This window comes from Manis javanica, chromosome 6, assembly GCF_040802235.1.
Source record: "Manis javanica isolate MJ-LG chromosome 6, MJ_LKY, whole genome shotgun sequence".
Classification (NCBI taxonomy): Eukaryota; Metazoa; Chordata; class Mammalia; order Pholidota; family Manidae; genus Manis; species Manis javanica.
Genome location: NC_133161.1, coordinates 18,142,313 through 18,161,294, shown reverse-complemented (window position 1 = coordinate 18,161,294; position 18,982 = coordinate 18,142,313). Strand labels below are relative to the sequence as shown.

The following is an 18,982-nucleotide window of genomic DNA, read 5'->3' as shown; positions in this document are numbered from 1 at the left end:
TATGCGTAAGATTCATTCCTGGCTGTTCTTGGCTTGACAGCTCACTTCTTCTCACCGCTGCCTGATATTCCATGGTGTGGATCATGGATGTTGCGTGTGGTGCAGATAGGCCATAGTTTGTTTTCCCCTCACCTAATGAAGGACATCCTGGTTGCTTCCATTTAACATGTTTATGAATAAAGTTGCTATGAACATCCACATGTAGGTATTTGTGTGGCCATAAGTTTTCAAATCAGTTGGATGTTGTTTTTAGCTGTGTATCCCAGTTGTGCGAATGCAGGGGCTTGGGGCGGTGGTGAGGTCAGACTTACAGATAAAGAGCTACATCATGGTGGTACGTGCTTTAGTAAAAGCTGAACCTAAGAAAAAGGTGAAAGTAAAAATATTTAAATTTACTCTCACTCTTAAGATACTATTAAAAAAAAAACCTTATCCTCTCTCTCCCTCCAACTGTACCCCATGCCCCCCAACCAACACAAAAAGATAAAACCAACCTGAAGACATGCTGCTACAGCGACAGTGAAGACCGTGCGTCAGGTAATGTAACAGTTGGCTCTGAAAAAAATAGACATAGGAATTCCCTGGTGGCAGACTTCAGAACTTAATGATTTTTCTTCTTCCAGCTCAAAGAGTAGGGAAGAAAAGCCAAACGTGGGAGAAAAAACAGTTCTTGCCAATGAGAAGGAAAAAGGTGTAGGGATTCTTGATCATCTGGAAATCTGGAATTTATAGGACAAAAGAGGAAATATAATTATTTTACAAGTCAGTCATTCAGAGCTAACTACAAGGAAATTTATTCACAGATTTGGGGTTCCTCCTCCAGGGATTTCTTATAAAAGGAGATAAATCCAAAGAACAAGACACATGGGAAATGAAATCCTGCTTTGTCAAGAGCTGAGCTTGTATGTTTCAAGAAGACCTTTCATATTAAGCTTCCAAAAAGAGATACCAGGGCTCTGTTAAGAGGCTTTTTTCTGTTTGCACACCTTTAAATGTTAGGTGGCTGGGTCAGCGGGGCCAGCTGGAGCCTGCCCTACACTATACACTGGTCAGTGGTGAAGATGATGGTATGGGGAGAGAGAGGGAAAGCATGCTTACTGCCTGGGAGGTGGAATGTACAAGAGGTGGTACATGCACAGCCTTCATAAGTGTACTTGAATGACCTGCATATTAGTAAAATATGACAGAAGCTCAGAGGCTTAATTAGCAAACTCTCTTTGTGGAGGAATTAATAGGGTGAAATCAGTATAGGCAAAGGGGCCAAACTGTAAGTGCAGAAAGAACTTTCTCCAATACCCAGCATACAAGAAATCTGTAAGCTATCAGGGATCAAAAGGTTTTTTATGCAGAACATAGTAACATAAATAAAAGAAAATAAAAGATTTGTCTTTAAGTGGAAAAAAAATGAGAGATGTGTTGCAATTTATGATGTTACAATTTTGTTGGTGAATGTTTTAATTAGTCCCTGGGTATCTATGTTTTTTAAAAACTTGCTGTATACTTCATATATTTGTCTAAAATGCATTAGTTAAATATTTATGGATTTAGTTATATTTTTATAATGTCTGCTTTTTTTATGGAGTAGTTTTATAGAAATAATCATGTGACTGGATTGAAAGTTATTTTTACTCTTCCTCAGCTAGCTGTATCTAGGGAAAATCAAGCTGATTGGCTCATGAAACTACTGACCAGACTGACCTCACAAGTACTAACCCATTTATAGACCTTGTGTATGGGTAGAAGTAATTGCTTTAGTTCTAGCGTGTGAATACAAATACTTCAAGTAATGGCAAAAATTTTAGGTTTAATTCTACTTCTTACTGGACATATAGGCACATGCTGTTTTACTTATATGATAGCAAGACAGCAGACAAGGTGTGCTATAACCAAATTTTTATACATGAGATAAATGTTCTTTCTTAGTCATAATTCTGTTTAACAAAAGATATGATTGCATATGGTTAATGTGCAGTGTGAATTTCCCCAAGTCAGCGTAGTATTCTGTCATATAAACACTAATATCAGCTAGAATTTTAGAGACAGAATTTTAATCCAACTTTATGACTAAAGTCAAGCTTAACAAGGTGTCTTGCTATGGAGGCATATCTAATAAATGGCCCCTCAAACAGTGGAATCCAGGCCTCTCTCCTGCTGACCCACTTCTCTTTCTATTCTACCTGCAGTGTTATTTAAAACCTCTCCTTTCATGTCCTAGCAGTTTTTTTATACTGGATTTTAACACTAACACTTGTACTATAAGAAAAATAGTTTGCTCTGCCGAACTTCAAAAAGTAACATCTCAGGCCACTCACTAATTAGGGTGACTTCACTTTTCTTTTGCTCCTTTCTCTAAAGGCAGAGCCCGTTTCAACTCTAAAACCAAATAACAAGCAGCTCTCTCTTAATTCACGGTTTTCAGAATTTTAGAGTATTTTTTCCCTTGCTGTCCAGAATGCTGTCTGAAAAGTCACAATGATTTGAATAATTGACCGCTGGCTACTTCATGAAATTGTCAGCCTGGATCCATGGTTCTGCCTCCTCCGACCACAAGTCCTTGAGCTGCTAATACTTTTATGTGTATGCTCTTTTTTTTTCCTTCCTGGTTTCATTTAGATAATTATATTATTCACCGTGGAATATAATTGCTGTTACACTGTTGCAGGGGGTGGGGGGAGCAGATTGGGGGGAGCTGTCTGCTCTTGGCATCTGCAGGTTGTAAGATGTCTGTTATGCTCTAGCCTCTAATTTCTTTTCCATGCACCTTTTAAAGATTTAATTATACCTTTGTAAAAACATAATTTGAAATATGACTTCTGATTCTTTTGAAAGGTAGAAGAGAGATTAATCCATTGTTAACCATGAACAATCATGGTGCAATGGAGAAAACTTTGGGCTGGAATTCAGGGATCAGTGTTCAGCTGAACAAATAATTTCTGAATGCCTACTGTGTGCCAGGCACTGGCCTAAGCATTTAAAAGTGTAAAGATTTTTTTAAAAGAGAGAGAAAACTGTCCCCTGGGAGTTTACATCTTGGTCATCTACCAACTTTCTGTGTGACTTCGAGCAGAGCACGTCACCTCTCTGGGCCACAGTTTCTCATCTCTAAACACAGGATACTGGCTCTCTTCAAATGTCCTTCTAGCTGTAACTCTCCATGGTGCTCTGATAAAAGCCCATGAACTAGCAGCCGCATTCCTTCTTTGTCAGATTTAATTGGAAAGTAGGTGTGTCAAAAAGTATACATTTTCTGAGACAGAAGTCAGTTTGTCACCTCTGTAATCAAAGATGGTCTGCTATGAAAGCTCCTAAAGGATCCCTTTTTCTTGAGAGTACTTTCTCCCTGCTAAGATCAGCATTTCCGAAGCAGGGTGTGTTGGGGAGCAGAAGGCAACAACCTCTGAGGAACTGAAACTTGTTACCAAAGGAGCAATAACGCTTCCTCTCAAATTACCACTTGCCCGTCTTTTGGCCTCTCACGATGGCAGGTGTTCTTACAGTGAGTCTAACGTGTTTTTCCAAGCCTGCATTTTGTTGTCTGCTGGTTAGAAGGGGCAGTCACAAAATGGCCCTTTGCCTTTGTACTTCTGTTCTTTTCTCTTCGGAGGTGTCTCGTGTTGACCAAAAAAGTAAGGACAAAGCTGTAAAGCAGTTGGCATTGTTTGTTTGGGGCCCTAGAGGTTGTGGTCTGGGAACACAGATTAAAGAGGAAACCCAAATGTATGCTCCCTAGAGGGAAACAGGCTTAGGGCTTCTTAAGGTAAGGGAAGGAACTCCAAGGGGACTATGAGAGTTGTTCTGAGATAATTGTGATTAGCCTCGGCTATTGTAACCTACATTCGGCTATCCATAATTGGTTGCTAAGTGTATCACTAGGCAAAAATCCACTTTCTTGTAGGTAGCAGAAATTTCTTGTTTGTCCCAGATGGTTATGATTCGGCAGAAATGTTAAGCTCAACGTTATTCTGGCATAGTCAGTTTCAGAGAAGACACGCATGGACCCCATTTCCTTAATGGCCCCTGACTCTATTTTCGTTAACTTTAATTGTTAATGTTAACTCCATTTTTGTACATTTACACCAGTTTGGATATTGTGAAACTTGCCAACTCAAGAACTTGGAAAACTTAAGAGATATTAAACATAAACACGGTAGATCAGGCTGTGTAACTTTGAGAGGAAATGGTATTCTCTGTCAGATCCTTATAGTGTTGAGTCAGGCAGACCCAAAATGAGAGCACATAGCCCATTTCAAATGGAATACAAATAACACATGATAAAATAGAGATTTGGAGTAGATTTTATAACATGTTTATTTCAGGGAGCAAATCATAGCCCATTTGCCATATTGGAAAAACAATTTTCCCCTTATACAGGGAAAATGGAGTATTTAAAAAGGAAATGAGTATGACAACAAAATGGACTTGGTTAAAATTGGCAAATTTGTTTCTTATTTACCTGTTGTTTTTGCACAAGAGAGAGTGATATGGGCCCTAGACCTGCTTTCAGTAGTAATGGTTCTTTTATGAAAAAATAACCTAGCCATCTGGGGTGAAGTAGCTGGCACATGTCCTATCCTCTACAGGGGTATAAATTGATGCTAGAAATCTATTCTTATGCAATATTAATTCTTTCCATAATTTGCAATTTACCTCCTTTCCCCTGCTCTTCATCTCTATGAAAATCTTTGCAAGCAGCCCTCTTCACAATTGTCTAGTAATAAAATACTGTGTGTCTAGTAAGCCCACCTCTTTTTTGTGATTTGATTGATCTTTAGGGCTGTGTCCTTTAGACCAGTGCTTCCAAGATTTTAATATTCATGTTAATCACCGGGGGATCTTTTTAAAATACACATTCCAATTCAGTCAGTCAGGCCAAGCCCTGAGATTCTGCATTTTGACCCAGCACACAAGTAATGCTGAGGCTGCTGATCCAGGAGCCATACTTTGAGTAGCAAGGCTGTACACCTGAAGTCAACAAGCTTTTCTTGTTAAGGGCCAGATAGTAAATATGTCCATGTGGCTATGTGAGTCATGTGGTCTCTGAACAATTGTGCCACTGTCGTATAAAAACAACTATAACCATTGTGTAAATGAAAGAGCCTGGCTGGGTTCCAATAAACTTACCAAAAAATGCAGCATCTGCATCTGGGTTTGGCTTGTGGCTTGTCATTTGCCAGTTGCCTACTTTAGACAGTGTGTTTGAAATGACATATATATATATGTATGTATTTTTTTTTAACTTGAAAGTTTTTATTCTAATACTTGCATGAAATTGTTGTATGATGTTAGGTTTATGTATAAAGTGGGTGGAGGTTATTTTATGCTCTACCAAGGTATTATGCAAGAAAAAACTTAAGCCAAATAACAAGATTTTCTTTCTCTTTGTAGGACTTAGATGAGGTAAGTGGCATAATTTTTTAGTACTGTTGTGGCATAGTTGTGACAACATTTTGAAAAACCATGTCCTGTTTGGCGAGTAGTGGTTTACTGTTACACATTATTACATGCACGCTTCTCTCCAAACTCTGACTCTCTTCTGTGTATGTGCATGTCTTTTATCACATCTCTTGCCGTATCACTTGGCACTGATCCATGTTTGGGTAATGAGATAGTTTGTTGTGTCTGCAATGAAGAAAATGATTTAAAATGCTTTTTAATAAGTTAACGGTAGCAAGTGTTGAAATTACTGTAATGAGATAATGACAGTGCAGCATATTGCTTTGAAGATTGTGCTCTAGTGAAGAATGTACGCCCTTAATAAATTCACTTTCACTATATTTTCCTGGGCAAGGCTGTTTAGCATTTGCCTGTTTGTTTTAGAATCATTTAGGAGTAGTGTTGAGTTTTAGGATGTCAGCTTTGGAGGACTTGGGCAAGTCCCCAAATCTATAGTGACAAAGGCTTTATGGGAAGATGAACTCAATCTTAGGAACCTCAAGGCAGTGTACTAGATTCCCCTTACTCTGCCAATGCAGATCATATTGTACTTCATATCTTCGAAGTTTTAAGTGTTACACTTGTTTTCTCCCTATCCTTGCTTGTATTAAGCAAACATGCACCTTTTGTGCATGTTTGCTTAAAAGATCAGTAGGCCTCCAGTGTAAGACAGAACTACAGAAATGAAGACCTGCATCCTACTTTCAAGTTTATTGTTTAGTAGAGAAAGGCACACATACTGACAAATCAGTATTATATTTACAATGGTACACATCTGTGTTTGATGCAGTGGGAACTTTAGAGAGGGAGTAGTCATTCAAGAAAGATTTCATAAAGGAGGTGAGACTTAAACTGAATCTAGAAAGGTGAGAGAATGTTCAAAGTAGAGGAAAAAGCATTATTAACAAAGATACAGAGGCATGAAATAGCCTAGCACATTAAAGGAAATAAGTACATAGTCATGTATGCCTACAATGGAATTTTAATAGCACAATGTTATACACAGCCTGGGTGAATCCAACAAAATAACATTTGGAAAAAAAAACAAGACAAAGTAATATGTAAAATGATTCCTACATAACAGGCAAAATTATACCATGTTGTTTAGGGATACATATCCAAGTGGTAAAATTCTAAGAATATCAAAAAATGTTTCTTAAGGAGGTTACCTCAGGTGGGAAGGGAGAAGGCTTTGACTGGGGTGGGGGGCACTTGGGATACTGGAAAGTTGTTTCTTTACCAGGTGTGCAACTCCACTGAGTGTTTGCTTTATAATTATTTAGTAAGATGTACACATACTATAAACTTTTATATAAATGTTATCGTGAAATGTATATATGTTGTATTGCACAGTGAAAGAGATTTTTAAGAAGAACATGATTACCTGAAGTAAGGCAGTAGAAATGGAAGAATGGGTATTAAGGGGCTTAGGGAGCAGAGTCTGTGGCCACTGATTCGGTTGGGGATGGAAAGTCTGGGTCTACCGTGATCCCAGCTTTTTAAATTTATTGAGTTAGAAAGATGGCACTTGCTGAGATAGGGAATATAGTATATAATGCACGTGTACAGTTTCTGTAATACAACTTTTCAGACATAGTTCTTTCTTCTTTTGTACCCATCTTTATTCTGTACAAAGGTTGTTACTCACACCTACTTCTTCAGGTCAGTGTACGTTACCACCACCTCCCCACAATCCTGGCAAGACCTCCCCACAATCCTGCCAAGAAAATCTGTCCTGTAGCCTGGGTCATCTCGGGACAGATGGGAACATTCCAGACAGTCAGAATGCATCGAGGGCCCAGTGTGCCCATCTAGCAGAGACAGACAGCTGAGTCAGTAACAGAGCCCCTGCCCAGGGTAGTGACTGACGATGTCTGTGGGTTGAACACATCCCAAACTGACTTCTACCTGGTTCTCTCCGAAAGTCGAAAACCCCTTTTTCAGACTTGGCGGGCTTTCTCCCTGGCAGAAGCATTTCACCCTTGTCGCCTCCCCAGCAGATAACTCCTCCCACATGTCCCAGCCATACTGTCTCCCTCTCACCCAGCAAATCGCATCTTTCTTGGTACTGTTGTGGAACTTGGTTGGAACAAAACTCCACACTTCATGTCTCCATGCGGGAAGTTAAAGGAAGCTTTGCTTACTTGAACAGATTAAAGGTTCGTTTTATAATCACGTCATGAGCCCACATCACAGTAATCTGGTCCTTGTTGCAGTGATGTCAGAGTACCTAGGGATCCTCCTTGTTTGTTTCTGGGGGAAATGAAGTGTCTCTGGTTGACTGGCTAAGTTGTCAGTTTTAGAGGATTTAAGAGAACATAACAAGCAGACATTGTTGACCATAATAAACCAACAGATTTTGCAGTGAAGTCCACAATAACTACCCTCTACTCATCCCTTCCTTTACACACACAGCAGGGAAAATTTTTAATTTATAGCAAAAAATAGCAAAACATTACACTTATTTTATACCTATACAGTTGGTTTTTAATCAAACAAAGAAACAGAGGGCAAAACGAAAGGAGATTTGAAAAGGAAAAAAAAACAATGCGGGGAGCAAGCTGAGACTAGTATTTCATAAAATCCTTTTCTAGCCCTACCAGCTGCTTGCTTCATTACCTTAGGCTTTCATTTAATCTTTTAAGTCTTTGGTGCTTTCTATTCAGTTCTTTTTCATGAGTTTCTTGAAAAATCTCAAAATGTTGATAATAGAAACCATAGGCCAATCCATAGCAAAGTGCCTAGTAAGCTCAGCTCTTTTACCACCTTCGCGGGTTAGTGGTTGCTGTGCAGGGGACACACATCTCCCATGGTGCTCTGGGCCTCAGAGCTCCTTAACAGTACCCAGAACCTGTGGGTCACTCCACTACGTGTTGGACTGAAAGAGGCCAGGCTGTTGCTGCTGGAAATTTAGGACCACTTCACTGAGGGAATGCAGTATAGTGCAGGGCTCAGCAAATTTCTGTTGGAAAGGGCCAGGTGGGAAACTTTGCAGGCCATATCGTCTCTTGAAACTGTTCCACTCTGCCTTTGTCTCAGGAAAAGTAGCCACAGACAGTAAACAAATGGATGTATGTGGCTGTGTTCCAATAAAACTTTATTTACAAAAACAGGCGGCAGGTAGATTTGGCCCACAGACCATATGGTTTAGTGGCAAGATGGCTGGATTTTGGGCTGTGTTTCCACATGGGTTCACATATCATCACAATGTGGTCTTAAGTGGGTCTCATCACTTGTGTATTTATTTGTAAAATTTGTAGTAATAGCATTTGTCACACCTCCCTTAGACAGTTAAATGGAATAATATAGATGAATAGAATCTGTTTACTGTGAAATACTATGTGAATATAACCTTTTTTCCTGATAAGTATTATTAGCAGCAATGGGGGCAATTTTTCTAGAGGAGTGGAGGATTAGGAATCACTGGGGTACTGGCCAAACAAGTTCGCTTCCTTTTCTACAAGATAACGGTCATGCTTCCTGTTAGATGTCTCTTCTTTAAACTGAATGTTCCTAGTTCATTGAACTCTTCCTCAAATGAGGAGTTTCTAGAATTTTTACCATCCTGATTGTCCTCTGGATAATGTCCAATGTCTTTCTAAAAATGAGATACCAAGAATTAAATGCTGTCTGTTATGGTCTGCCACATGCACACGTTTAACTTTTTATTCAACAAATACTTCTGGAGCTACTATTCTTTTGGGAGCAGTCTTCTAGACACTGAGAAATGCAACAGGCAATAAGACAGGCAAGATTTCCCACAGAGTTACTTGGAACTTAGGGTTTTGGAGTCAGAACCCCTACACACCCTCAGAGAGCCCTACACTGGGAGGTAGACTGCACCTGGCAATATTCATATGTATATGATTCTAATGGGAAATCCTAGGATCCTGTCACTTAAGAAAGGGGAGAAATCAGACACGGCCCTTTTTGCCTGTGTACACAGCTTCATATAGGAAGACCATATAGGGGAAGAGAAATGATGTCCACATGGTCTGTGGTATCTTTTACATCACCTCTGGTGGTCAATGGAAAAGATCAGTATTATGGATGGTCCCCCCACATCTAAGTGTTCTCATGTAACAATCTTAAACTTTCCTGAAGGATTTGATATACTCAAGGGGGACATCATATTGAAACTTTTTATTTTAATTTTTCCCAGTTTACATATTTTTAACTTGTATGAAGGTCTCATAAAGGACAATAGTGGAAGATAATTGTACCTTATATAGAATGGTATGTTCTGTATAACACAAACTTTCTAATCGGTCTGTTCATTCTCCTCAAAAGCATACATGACATTTTCTTGACCCCTTAAATTGTCTTGCATATGATAGATGTTTAGTACATGTTTGTTGAATGAAAACATGCTTATGCAAAAATACATATGTTTTTTGGTATGGGAGAGCCTTTCAGAAATCAGAAATACCAAGATACAAAATCCTTGCTTAGTAGCTTTTACCTTTTAATGGAGATCTCATCTATTTTAACCTGAAGCTGGGTTAAAAAAACAGTTTTTACCCAGTAGTGTTCTGGTAAATGTTAAAACAACCAGCTCTCTTAAAAAAAAAAAAATGAGAGGGAGGGAGATAAGTCAAGCTCCACTTTGTAGTGTTTGCCAATTATCATGGTGTAACTGGCTCCTGCCATGTCCAATTTCAATCTGCCAACCTGCTGCTGAATGCAGCACCGAGAAGAGATTCATAGTAGCACACCATTGCATAGAATTTTTATCATAAGGTCATAGTAGATGTAAGTAACCTCAAAAGCTTGGGTACGAGTGATACTATTTTTGTGTTTAATAATGTCTGTGTTTGACAACTCATTCACCAAAGTCCTAAATATTTAACAATTTACTCTTAGATGATAAGAGCCAGCCCCAGCACATCACTGTTCTGATCACAGTGTGTTTTAATGACTTGTTTAATTGTCTGCCTCCTTCCCTAAATAATGAGCTTCCTGGAAGCATGTCCAGTGTCTTGATATGCTCACTATTGCATCTCTAATGCCTAGCACCTAGTAGGTACTTACATATTTTTGACTGAATGAATCATTCCAGTCTGTTACATTCTCACCAAACTAGTACCCTGTGAAACACGATAAGGGTTTCTTTCCCTAAAAATCACATTTTATTTTCTTGGTTTTGGGCAGTTTCAACAATATACTTACTGTGGATCTTCATCTCTAAGCACTCCAGCATATGAAATGTTAATGTCTTCAATATTTTGCTGCTTATGGGTATGTGTAGAAATAAATCATAAATATGTTCAGGAACTACTTCTTAATGGAATATCAGTTTCTTTGATCTGTCTATGTTCTTCTAAACGAAGAAAACTGCCAATTCCTGTGATATGTAGATTACTTATCTTAATAAAATTGCCAAAAATTTTAAATTTTTCTCTAGGTGCTGCATAACTTCCATGTTTTGAAATTCTAGCATTTTTGTACTTTAAGTTATTCTAAGAAGAAAAGAATGCTCCTCCTAGAATGTAGCCTAACATTTCTCAAACTGTGGTCTACAGGATCCAGTTCTATGGGATATTTATAAGTACTATTTGAGACCTGGTTCCCAGGTGAAAATGGGCTTGGGAAAATTAGTTTAGCATTATACAGGTATTTTTACAATAGTACATTACTGGATGGAATACAGCATAGACTATTTCCCAAGGATTTTTTTTTTCACAAAAGTATTACAAGGACCTGATATTCCAAGGAATACCTTTTGGGAAATATCACACTCAGATATGAACAGACTTAGAGAATCATACGATGTTTAGAATTGAGACGCCTTGAAGATTACCTGGGTTTCCGTGTCAAATTCCATCTTCTATCACCCTCACCAGAGGGCCATCCAGACGCTGCTGAGTACCAACCTTAGCAAGATACATCCCCCTCCAAAAGGCAGTCTGCTCTGTTGCTGGCCTCCTTAGCCTTTTTTTTTAAACAACGTTCTTCCTTAGAATTGAACCAAAACTGTGTTTCTCTATGAATCATCTGGGGTACTGGCCAAACAAGTTCGCTTCCTTTTTTGCAAGATAACAGTCATGCTTCCTGTTAGCTGTCTCTTCTTTAAATTGAATGTTCCTAGTTCATTGAACTCTTCCTCAAATGAGGAGTTTCTAGAATTTTTACCATCCCCATTGTCCTCTGGATAATGTCCAATGTCTTTCTAAAAATGAGATACTGAGAATTAAATGCAGTCTGTTATGGTCTGCCTCATGCACACATGTTTAACTTTTTATTCAACAAATACTTCTGGAGCTACTATTCTTTTGGGAGCAGTCTTCTAGACACTGAGAATGCAACAGGCAATAAGACAGGCAAGGCCACAGGTGTCAGGAAGTACATAGTCTAATGGTGGAAAAATCAAATGAATCAGGAAATAAGTAAATAAGATGGTTTCAGGCTGGCAAAACATTAGAAAGGCAGTAAGACAGGAACGTCTGTTATGGTAGAAAGTGTTAAGGAAGTGGCATGTTTTAGACCAGCAGCAAGGGACAGATTCTCAGGAGGTGACATCTGAGCTCTTCTTGAACAATAAGATAAAGGAACCAAGGAGCTAGCATCTGTGGGTAGTAATGTTAAATCTCCTGGATTCAGAAAGGAATCCAGTAGTAACACAAAGGAGGGCCACGTTAGAGAGTATAGTAAGGGAAGTGAAGAATAACAGGAACTTCTAAAGGGCAATTCCAGTTCATTTGATCCACGTTGATAGTACCTTGATAATTCAACAATCTGTATTTGATAGGACATCATACTGCTGTTAACCCACAAGATTTTTTTGTTTTTGCTGTTATTTTTCTAAGAATCTGCTCAAATTTCTAATTTCTGTTGATTTTTGATATATTACAATCCCCAGGCCCTTCCCCCCAACCCCATTAGGCTCTTGACAAAGACAGTAATCTGGAATCTAAATGAAAAACATTTGCTGGTCTTAAATTTCATAGTTTTGGTTTCCTGCTTATGAAGATAATATTGAATCTTGACTGTCGTCTATAGTCATAGTAGCAGCATTCTCAATTTTCTGTTTTTCTTAAACTTAATAAATCTTCTGTATCTTTTTTCAAAGTTATCAATAAATCTGTTGTACAGGTCATTTCCAAGTCTGTTATGGATATCCTTTTAGGTTGAAAAGAATCCATTAAGCAACCCTTGCTCAGTATAGTTTTTCAACCACCTGCTTACACTTGATTCCATGAACTGTCATCCACCCATATTTTTACCATAAGGACAGCCTCTGACGATAATTGAAGACATGCAGATCACTCAGTCAATCCTGTACAAAAAGAAACGATCCTGTAAGAAAAGAAAGTTTATCTGACACCTTATGAATGCATGTCTCTGAGATAAGATTTACTTTCCTAAATGCTCATAACCCAAAAGATGGTTGAAACTTAATCAATTCCTTCTAAAATGCATTCTCTCCCATTACTAAAGATAAAATCACAGTATTTTCCTGACTCCAGTCTTTGGGATGAACATTAGGGAGCAAGCAAACCCTTATGGAATCTTCTTTAATAAAAACGTTCTTCCTAAGAGAAGGAATAACAACATCCATCGCTTAAAATCTGTGCCCCACATGGACTCACACAAAACAAGTTGATATTTATTGAGCACTCTCACAATGACCTAAGGACTAATAAATTGTTAAAAACACATATAACAATAAACAAATAAATTAAAAGGCCATCAGGTGTCTTTGCTCTTAAGTACCCCTTACAGGCCTGGGAGGCCTAAAATGGGTTAAACTTCTGGAAGCCAGATTTAGTTAATTACCTGTCTTTTTGCTCCTAATGTTCAAAAATCCAGTAAATGATTCTAGCCTAAGGTAGAAAAGTACCCAAGAGCAGTTTGGCTGTAGGTTAGGCAGTCAAGGCAGTCAGTCATGGGCTTCCTGGGGACAGTGCCATTCTTAGCACGACACCAAAGTTAACTATGTGCTTACTCACCAGCCAACACCTGCTCCATACAGCTAGCTAGGTTCTGTTGGCATCAGCCTCTTTATTCTTAATAGTTATTGTCAAGATCTCCTCTGTTGTGATAATCGTCACCTGTATTTTCTGAGGAAAGAAAATCACTTTGCCCAAACATCCGAGTGGCTCAGCATCAGGCTGAGGCACATTCTCAAGTGCTGCCACGCCTGGACATCCTGATTCGGTTTGGTCCAGTTGGCGGTGCTTATGGAACCCTTGCTGCATGTTCGTGTTCGTAATCATGAGCAGGACAGGACATCCCGTTCTGGAGACATTTCTCATTCCTGGCCAGGCATAGCCTCTGAAGAACCTGCCAGCTCGTGTGGGCCGAGTGGCATGTGTTGCGCCCTTTCGAGCTCTGGCTTTGCCCCCTGCTCAGAGAGCTCGGCCTCCCGGTATGTTCTTGTCTGACCTGTCTGTGAGCGCACAGGGACCCATTGACAGGTTCCAGCAGTTCACAGCCCCTGGGGGATGCACTGTGTTTAATGTGCCTTACAGGGGCAGAGTGCTGGACCCTCAAGATGGGGGTCATGGAAAAAGCAGCCCTCACCAGGAGCCTGTAGCACCGCCTCATCCCAGAGGGCATGTGTGAACCGTGCCAGCCCATTTGACTGCCAGGAGAGGACTCATAATGACACATCAGCAGTGTCATTTTCCACTTGCCATTCTAGACACTGGCTGTCCAGCTTCCTGTTCCATAAGGAGTCAAGATACAGCTGAGAGTGACAGGCACAGGGCAGGTAGGGACCTAGGGGCCTGAGGGAGCAAAGTGCCTTCAGAGACTGAGGACAGTGCTCCCTGTCATACGTGTCCTCTCTTACCGGTCTCCTGGTTACTAAGTATTTTTCTAGCACATTCTCCTCCTGGATTCAGATGTTCAAAAGAAAAAAAAATTGAGTTTGTTCTTTATATGCTCTGAAGCTAGGAAGAATGCAAGAGAGAAGAAGTTTACATGTGATCTGACAGTCTTACTGATCTTTGCTGATAAAAACTGGCAAAGGGAAAGGTAATCGGAGCCTCGGGAATTCAATTCATTGCTTTAATCCACTCAACAGATACTTTATGTTTAAAACACAAGAGCAGCTATCAGCAAAATTGAGAGACTCTGTGGGACCCTGAGGCACTTTAAATTTTTGAGACTCTTAACTCCTACCCCATCCCTATTCAAATAGCCCCTCCTGGCCATTTCTTCTTCTTGAGTGTGGCCTCCTTGCCCTCCAGGCCCTTGGGCACCCTAGAGCCCAGTTTTAAAAAAAGAACTTGCCTATTGGCATTAATTAAAGTCCTTATGTTCTCTACCATAAGCTAGAGACTTGTGCAGTGTATTATCCCTACTTCTTGTGAGTCTCTCAGTGTCGCCATGTGTTTCTCATTTGCAGGAAGTAGGTAGATAGTACACACTGCCCTCCAGCTGGTTGCTGTATCATAAATGGCTCCTCTTCCCAGTCCTAAGGCTCTGCCAAGTCAGCTTTTTTCCAGCAAAGAGAAGCAGACAGTGGTTTCTCATGTACACCTTCTCCCAGGCATTTAAAAGAGCAATTCTGCTACTTTTACTCCTCTCTCAGCCCCTCTTAAACTACAAGTCTACCTGAAATAATATAATAATCTAAACCAGAAAACCAACTTTGTTTCACCTGTGTTTTATTTTCACTGCTTTTCTGCTACAGAAGGTACGCTAGATGATTTCTTCTAACCCATCAGATATAAAAAGAAGATGTGACAGCACCCATATCTTTATGTCTTCCACTTACCAGGCAGGTGGGATTGAATCTTTATCTTGATTCTAAGGTCCCAGCACATTTGAGTTTGGAGACATGTTGGCTTTGAGCCTAGGGCAGTGGGATCTATATTTTAGTCTATAAGCTTCAAATCTCCAGATTCATTTTTCTGCATTAAGTGCCCAAGTGATGAGATAATAGTACTCTTAAGATAATATACAATGATGAACAATTCTGAAAAGTATAGCGTGTACCTTTTTCTTTGGGGAGAGGGTAGTAGTAACTAGTGATAAGAAAGTAGACATGAAGTCAGCTCCCCATGTTCATCTGCCAGTGAAAGTAGTTAACCCTGCATTCTACTTTGCACTCGAGAACCTTGGTGAGCAGTTACACCCTATACAGACTGCAGTGGAAAAGCACTAATCTAGAGTCTGGCAACTCGTTGTAACCCGTTAGCTTCACTACTTATTGGCTGTATAAATGGATCCTGTCTCTTTACACCTCTGAGCCTTAATTCCTTAACCTGTAATCTGAGATGTTTACCTTACAGTGTTGTCTGGAAGATTAAATGATTTGGAACATGTAAAGTGAAACCCTACATGAATATTGATATTACCGGCCCATACAGTTAAGAAAGCATGGCCTTTGGAACTAGAGTTGGGGTCCACTCTCAGCCTTACCACTCACTGGCAGCATGACCTTCACAGGAAGCCTCACTTCCTTGAGACTTAGTTTCCTAATCTATAGAATGGGACTAATACTAACTTGACCCTTACAGATCAGTATGGACATTAAATAAGTGATGCATATAAAAGTACATTATGAACGTTAAGTTCTGTGCAGATTAAGTTATCAGTGCAATCGTAAATGAGAAAATACCTGCGTGATGCTGTAGTGATTTAGAGTTGTACGAACATGATAATGGCTAAGTCTAGAAGGCACATTGCGCAGGTCTTATTCCTGGCTCTGCCATTTACCGACAGTGTGACATCACCTCTTTTGTAATTGCTTGTTTACTTCTCTGTCATCTGCAGGTATGTGAATTCCTTGATTACAAGGAGGCTGGATTCCTACTGCATGTGCATCTCCTAGCTAATACATAGATGCTCAGAAAAAGTCTGTTGATACATGCATGATTTTTATCATCTTTTATATTGTAGTACTTCATAGGTATCACTCACATTTATAATGATAACCATAAATTGGAATTGGTAGGGCAGTAGCCAATTATTGTAGCTTGTATGAAATTCACAACTCGACTTGCATTTTGCCCCTCCAGACTTCTTAACCCATCTTGATTCAAGTTCCTTGCTTGATAGGGTCTTATCTAAAGCCAGAAATGCAAAGTAGAACATTTCTTAAAATAACACCTCCACCTGGATGGTTGTCTTCTACTAACCTGAGACTAAACAGTAATTTTGTTTGCCACATGGCTCTGATGAAGATAAGACACTCTGAGTACCTTTTGGAATCACACATCTTGGAAACCCCTTGAGGGTAGGGGACTTGGCATTGTGCCAGTGCTTGAGAGATGTTAATTCTGAAATGGAATGGTGTCTGGTTCAGCTCATAAACACCAGAGTTTTCCTGTACTTTTACCCTATGTCTATTAATCCAAACCCAGTAATAATAAATTATTTTCAAGTTAGTCAAAATGGGGTCGCAGCCTTAGGCATCTCTTACGCTTCATCTGTTTTGAACAGCAAGTGCCATCTTGCTGCTGCTTGCTGGCCAATCCTAGGGTGCCTTTCAGATTCTGATGGCTGATTTTGTGGCAGCCTGCAATCCAGCAGGTCTCTTTGCAGCCATCTTTGGCCTCTGGATACTTGACTCTTCCCCCTGCTAAAACTTTGCCAGATCCCCACCCCCTGGCACAATTTGTTTTCCAAGGACCTCATTTCACTTGTCTCATAGATCCACTTGGGTTGAATGAAAGCTCGGACCATTGTTTGTGCAGGTCTTCACTTTTCCAAGCAGGGGTTCAAGGTAAACGGCCCCACAGCCCCAGCTACATCTCAAGCACATGTCCCAGAGGTGGCAAGACAGAATCTCAATCTTCAGGCCCACCTGGCTCTCTGATATGCTCTTTTTTATGTGTGGCCATGTTGTCAGCAGCTTCCTCCCTCTCTCCCCACCCCCTCACCCAGAGAGCTGTTCTGAATATGACAACCATCTAAAGACGAATTATCTCCTCACAAAGTTAATTTCTGTTTCCCAGCAGGGAGCCGCTGGCTCCCGCTGGGCTTGCAAGTGCTTCTGCTTGGTTAATGGATGCCTGTCCCTTGGATCCGGGTCCCACACTGAAACTGCTGCAGCTCCTGGCTCTCCATTTACTTTAATTTCCTGCCTGCAGCTGGCATTAGCAGACCTAAGTGGGTTTATTCACAGGATAGTGACTTACAGTCATTAGCACTGGAGGGAAGTCATGCTGAAGACGAGGACTAGGGAGCTGCCTTCACGCCGTCCTTGATCAGTTACAGCAGTTTGGTTGAGAGTAAAGCCACAGAATCCTTCTAGAGAAAGAATAAATGGCCTAACGGGAGAGGTTCAGCTCTGAGTGTTAAGAGTTGAAAAAGAATGGAACTTTTGTGTGTTTTCGATGTGCAGGAGTGTGAAGATAAAACAAGGTGCTGGATGAAAACCGCTCTGTGCACTTTTAGGTGTTAATAGTCAATGTTGCTGCTGTTCTGTGTGCTTGAAGCTTTTTAAAATGTAGGAAATTTAGTAACAAAGAGTTGTGTTCACCATCTGGAAAGCAGAGCCAGAAGCTAACTAGAAAATTCCTTAGAGCACATCTGGAATGTTTCTATTAGGGCTAAGTAAGGTCAAATATTGGCAATTTCATATAGTTCAAACTTGACAATGCTGGCTTTTTGGATAGGATTCTGAAGTCCAACAGCATCATAGATTTGTTTTTTTCCCTCTGAAAAAATCCAGAACCTGTAAAGCAGTGCCCATGTGTCCTTGAGAAGACCCCAGCCCTAAGCCGTGAACTGTGTGGGTCAGAAATATACCTGAGAATGGCTGCATTCAGCAAACAGCCGGTGACACAGACTTGCTAGTGTTGGACAGCCCACTTTCCCTTTCTAAGCCTCATTTTTCACAGAGTTTCAACATATCACACAGTCAAGTTAACAGAACATGAGAGATCATCAGGCTAAAAGTTCTGAGGAGGAAAGGGGAAGAGACAGCAACTCCTCATCCCTAAAAAGTGCCACTTACCAGGAAAAACTTCAGTTCTGGTGACTCCAGGGATGTGCATCGTTGGCCGCTGCAAGCGGAAGGAGAACCCATAAAAAACAAATCGGAAGCAAATCCCTCCCTAGCCCCCTCTCCCGCCCCCATCACGCTGTCGTGCTATGTGCGTTTGGACAGATATTTTTTACTAGTTTTGGCTTCATGCTGAGGAACGTAGTGTTTCAGAGGTGAATTGAAGATGATCAGATAGTAAAGTATCTAGTATAGGGTCAACGCACATTGGTGCTAACAGATGCAATTTCTCTTTTTCTTCTTTGCTTCCAGGTTTCAGTCTTGAAATTTAAATTCTTTAGGTCTTGAAAAAAAAATAATACCCTGAGCAAACCACTTTAAACTTGGAAAAGAGCCTCCACATGCATCTATGATCTCATGATCTAGCTGAATGAGCTATATGCATAGTATCCATAATGTTAACATGTGTATGTTTCTATTATATATGTATATGTATAAAACTAGAAATCATTTAGGTACCTTAGCCGAACTCAGCTGCTTCCTGTTTCCCTCATGTGCTGCCACCATTCTTGCTTTTATTTTCTTGCTCCTTCACTTTTCTCTCCTAGGAAGGCCCTTCTACCCATTCCCAAATATTCAAACATTACC

The 18,982-nt window shown here is 40.1% G+C and overlaps 1 protein-coding gene and 1 long non-coding RNA gene across 4 annotated transcripts in view; one reads left to right on the top strand and one right to left on the bottom strand.

Annotated features, from left to right (window-relative positions):
* Positions 1 to 16,210, bottom strand: part of LOC140849853 (uncharacterized) — a 28,567-nt gene extending 12,357 nt beyond the window's left edge. Inside the window, exons 1-2 of the long non-coding RNA XR_012132106.1 lie at positions 13,383 to 16,210; positions 495 to 12,709 (exon numbers count right to left, since the gene is read on the bottom strand). This is a non-coding gene — a long non-coding RNA (uncharacterized lncRNA). The remainder of the gene's footprint in view (positions 1 to 494; positions 12,710 to 13,382) is intronic.
* EXOC4 (exocyst complex component 4) overlaps positions 1 to 18,982 on the top strand; it is a 778,194-nt gene that overhangs the window by 570,706 nt on the left and 188,506 nt on the right. The gene's annotated exons all lie outside the window — the stretch shown is intronic.